The sequence below is a fragment of the Limulus polyphemus genome, unplaced genomic scaffold (genome assembly GCF_000517525.1).
Source record: "Limulus polyphemus unplaced genomic scaffold, Limulus_polyphemus-2.1.2 Scaffold2712, whole genome shotgun sequence".
Taxonomy (NCBI): Eukaryota; Metazoa; Arthropoda; class Merostomata; order Xiphosura; family Limulidae; genus Limulus; species Limulus polyphemus.
This window is the reverse complement of record NW_013668322.1, coordinates 52,603-58,131: the sequence shown is the minus strand read 5'-3', so window position 1 is coordinate 58,131 and position 5,529 is coordinate 52,603.

The window sequence follows — 5,529 nt, the reverse complement described above, 5'->3', positions numbered from 1 at the left end:
TAATATAACTGACTAATAGGGGACAAAACAAAAAAACATATTTCTTGTATTTCACAGAAGAATGAATTATGTAAAACTGTTTAAGTAGGACAAAATAACACAGGTTTCATTTTCAATTTTGTTTATTTTTTATAATAAAATATAAATGTTGAATTGTGCAAAGTTATGTAACGTAAGTAAGCTAGAACTGTACGTTATGAGCTATTCCTCTCAAAAAGTCCAAATTGCGGTTTTGAAAATATTCTACAATGTTTGTTATCCTGGCAGTTGATTCTTGATACTGCTTCCGCTGTGGTGGTGCTGGGTCTCCAGCAATCATCTGATTCACGACGACAGTGTTGAGTGCTTGCTCCCTCCTCAGTACCTCAAGGAACCGCCATATGATTCGATGGCAGGAACTATGTGGTTATGGCTGCGGATGGCAGTTGTCCTACAACCAGGAAAAAGACAGCCGTAAAAAACCTTATTGTACTGTTTATTTACATTTACATTTCCATTTTTTTTTGCATAATAGCAAAAAAAAACCTTAGAACAATCACTTAGAACAAATAGTGCTGCCACCTATTCATTTTTTAAAATATAGACCGGAATCTCTATTGACTTCGAGTTCTTAAATATTTCTAATGATTCTATTACATTTAGCTCGTATTTATTTTTCAGGCATTTTATCAAGTTGACATAGTTCCAATTAACATTTTCAGAAGAATCATTGTTCACCATATGTTCAGCTAACACCGATTCATAATTATTATTTTATGTTCATTAAGTTTAAATATTAAATTTCTGCATGTTTGGCCAATATACAAAGATTTTATAAATACCACATTTATCTAATAATGTGGTTGTACATTTAAGACTAGTAGTAAAATGACTAAATTTAACCTTTGGTGAAAACGTTATACGATAATTACAATATTTCTTAAAAACGTTATATATTTATGAGGAAATCGTTTCTACAAACATCCTTTCTCGTGTAACTTAAATTTAATACATTGTGAAATTTCCAGTTTGTTACACAACTTATTATTAGTTCTGCGAATGTTGTTATCATTAAATCCTTGGCCGTATATAGTTCTTTAGATATTCATTTGTATATAGAAGAGTTAATATCAGAATTGAATTTCTTGAAACATGTTGCCATTGACCAAGGATTTAATTTTCCTCTTTTATAATTGAAATATCTAAACAAATTCATGCATTTTTATTGTTCTGTTTCTAATGCAAGCTGTGTTGCAGGACTTACCCAATTTATATTTCATATAACATAAAGAATAAATAGGTGAGAGTACCATTTATGCTCATTGATTGGTTGAATTGTTTTTATTATGCAAACATGGGAAAGGCATGTAAACAAAATAGTAGGGTTCAACACTATTGGCACCTTTCTGAGAATGGTGACTTTGTGACCAGCCGAAACACGCAGAAGTTGTTAGATAAAGCCTTGCGCGTTTAATATAGTTTTTTAAGCATTGTGTAAATTTCAGTTTCGTCTTATTGAGATTTTAATAATCTATTATTTATTGCATTTTGCACAAAAGTAGCAAACCATTTTATTATTCATTACCATTTTATGAATTATTTTGACTGTGTTATGTGCAGTAGGTGTTTAACGTTTTGCTATGAAGTATCATTTATGTAAGTTATTCTTCATTGTTTAATATACAACAAAAAGATCTCAATATCTTGTTGTGCAGTAAAATTTTATGTCACATATTCCAAACCAGTGCTTCTCAACCAGTGAATGGTTCACCCAGGGGTTAATGAGATCAGAATCAGGGTGAATGATGGGGTAAATGGTAGAGTGAATGAGTTTTATCAATTGTACAACAAATTCAAGAGGAAAAAAAGTTTAGTTATTATTATTATATATTCTAGTTGTAGTTTGATAAATATATTTATTTTTGTTTATTTTATGTTGTATTCATTCGAGTTGTAGTTTGGTGTATATTTAAGTAATAATAAAGAATTTTGCATTTTAATTTAGTACTTTTTTGTCTTTTTTCGAACTGGGATGAGTGAGTTGTTATAAAAAACTTATAGGGGTGAATAACATTGAAAAGGTTGATAAGCACCGTTCTACACTATATAACATGGGTTAATATGCAGTGTCATCTTACGTACATTCTTCTTCTTTTTTCATTAGAAACTCGAAACAACTTCCATAAAAAGAATTAGCAAGGAAATCAGAGACTCTGGGCGGAACTTTGATTTGAAAAGGACGAGGAGAAATACATGCAAACAAGCTGCTAATTTATCGATCATAATCAATTGTTAAATTAATTTCAGTCTTAGTTCCGATAATTAAAATGAGTCAACAAAATTCATCCAATTAAGTGACAGATCTACTTGCGAGTTGGGTGTGTACACTATTTGGAGAATCGTAAGAATACTGAAGAAATCCGTACAAAACCCCATGTTTTTGGACTAAAAGTCAGTCTACCGCCTCATATGAAGAAACCAAACAACCTGCTGCTGGTTGAAGAAAAACTGATATTGCCTGATCCAACCAACTATGTCCGAGCTCACAACAACGTTGAAGATGTCTAACGTTTCCCACTCAAGCTCCGTGTAACTATTGTTATATCTCTCTCAGTCGAACAATGTAGTTAGGAATTGGCTATAAAGTGCTTAGTATTAAATAAAGTCATGACTAAGCATATTTCGATCAATATATTAATTGACAACTTACTTGGAGTGTTAAGTAATTTAATGGGTGTTATAGAACGCTTAATTGAAGAACATTTACCTGTTTAGATTGAACAATTTAGTAATTTTAACACTGAAACTATTCATGATATCTTCTGTAATCTCGATGTAGCCGAGCATTAAAGTGTTGTTTGTGTTTTGAATCTCAGTTTCCGAGTCAATTCTTTATGCCAACTGTAATCTTCCTCGAGTTAGTGACTTGTGTACTCCACTCGCGACTGTAAACCTGGATTTGAAAGAAATCTATTATTAACTAGATTAAGTCGAACTCCAAATGACTAGCCCACATGGCGGTCCACGTTTTACAGAAGCAGCTTGTTTAGGAAAATTAATAAACGGTGTGGAAATGGGGCTAGACGTAACCTAGTGGTTAGCGCACTGGGTTCCGAATCACAAGGTCCAAGGTTCGAGCTGCGATATGCTGCTAAACGCTTTCAACACTCTCGGCAGTGAGCGCTTTATAAAAGGGATAGTAAATCCCACTGTTCGCTTAAAAATAGCCGTGTAAAAGGTAGATGTTTCGCCCTGTGGCAACAGTTCTAAATTCTTGAATCATAGGTACTCTCACCTGGCCGTTTAGCTCATTTTTTTTGCATATACATAAGGTACTGTTCAATTTGAAGACATCAAACCCAGACTAGATTAAAACGTATTTAGAAACCAGATTATATCTTTTAGCTTCTGTATAATGTTCGTATATTGTCACTGTCAAAGAGTACACCAGTTGGTTTTAATTCCTTGTATATTTAATTTTACGTGGCCACAATGAGACTAAGAATAGAATTACTTGAAAGTGTTTTAACATATTATGTTAAGTAGAAAAAAAGGTAACATTTTACAAGTAGGAAGTAAGCATATTAACTAACGCATTTGCAGCGAGTTTTAAGTTACTTATCAGTTCCAGTGCATAACAATATACACGCAAAAGCTGTTAGAACAATATTCAAGAGAATGCACCATAAATACTGAATTATTTTTATAAGCAATTTTGCTGTATATTATGAATTGAAACTATTTATATGCAAATCACTCTAATGAGCACAAATAACTAACACTCTTGTGTTCTAATGACTTTCAGAATACTTAATTAAACTGAATTTCATATGTGCGCAAGCTATTAATTTTTGTTCTAATCGCTAACTTCCGTCCATAAAATATTACTCTTAGTGCAGCAAATTATACAAGAGATAAAGAGTTTAGAGGGCTTTGAGCGTTTGAAACGAGCCACGTTTCCAGCTGAATATTAAATACAATTATTTGTGGAGTAGATGTCAATAAGTATAAAATATGGCCTTACCGGAATATTACACATAAAATTTTATCCTATCACTAAAAAAAGATGAAAAACTATAAAAAGCTTTCAAAGTATATGAAGTTTTCATTCAACGTACAGTTTGAAGTCATCGTAAGACATACAGTTTGAAGTTATAGTAAGACGACAATAAAGCTATTTTAAACCGAAACTCTTGTTTTTTTTATTATGACTTGTCAAAAAAAGTACTCAAAATGAATTCCGACAAAAACTTGCCAGCCATTTTTTAAATTACTAACGGGAAAAGATGGTCTCTAGACTCAACTATATATTCGTACGTACAAATACAGACTTTTAAATAGCTTTGAATAGATTAAATTTTTTTATGATTCCTTCCATATTGGTCCTAGAGTTATCCAAGATACATTTCTTTAAATCGAAACCATCTTCTATAACATTATCAATTATAAATGGTTGGGTCTTGGACTCTTGATTTGACTAAGTACTTTAAGTTCCCGAGAGGGTTCTGCGGGTTTTGCTGACTTCTATGCTAGATTATGTGACAGTGTTATTAGTAAGGTGGATATAAAGTTGTTATGTTTCTTTCTTTGTGTGTGTGTGTTTCGTATTCTACTATTTTAGTTTCATTCCATTTAGTTATGTGATTTTCTTCTCTTAGATAATGGGATCTTGCCGACAAAGTTTGGTGGGTTTATTGTGCTCCTGAAATCTGAATTCTGATTTTTTGTCTCTTACTTCTCAAAATTAATAAAATCTACATTTGCATGGGATATTACTTATAGCGTTTTCGCTCTCCATTGTGTCTTTTGGTGGTTTGATATGTATTGCTTGAGGTTGGTTGCATTATGATTTGTTAAAACTGTTCTAACTTTGTGCTGTTTGCAAAATCCTTTGGATGTTTTGTGAGAGGCATAGAGAAACATGAGTAGCTTTCTCCTGCGTATTCGTGATGTTCATCTTCCTTATCCAGTTTTCAAGGTAACTACTACCAGGAAGGATATAGTGATGCGTTTTCCTTTATTCTTCTTAGCACTTTCAATATTACAAACGTAATAAATTTCGACTAGGCCGTCTATGACGCCTCTCTTTATGCTGTTATGATGATATCTTCTACAATTAGTACGTACCAGTATATCTTTACTAAAGTGTCGTCAACATACTTGAATCAAACCTTGGGTTTTATAGCGGCAATTGTGATGCGTTATCGTTTAAATGCACCATACAGAGGTTACTCAGTATTGGTGATAGAGGTGAGCCCATAGCTAAATTTTTTCATTGTTGGGAGTGTCTTCCCTCTTATTGGAAGTAAGTTGTTTTGGTACAGAACGATATAATTCTGTTATCGTGCAATATTATTTTTGTCAGCTGGCAACCTGGTATAATTGTTATAATATTTTTTTTTTTTTAGATTCATTTTTATGTGTTTAGATGTTTTTATATTTTTGTTTTTAGAATATAAAAGGGAAATTAATTTTTTAATCATCAGACGTAAACTTTCTTAGTAAGTGAGTGAGTTGGTTTGTATGAGGTTTGTGTAGATGTGCTTATCT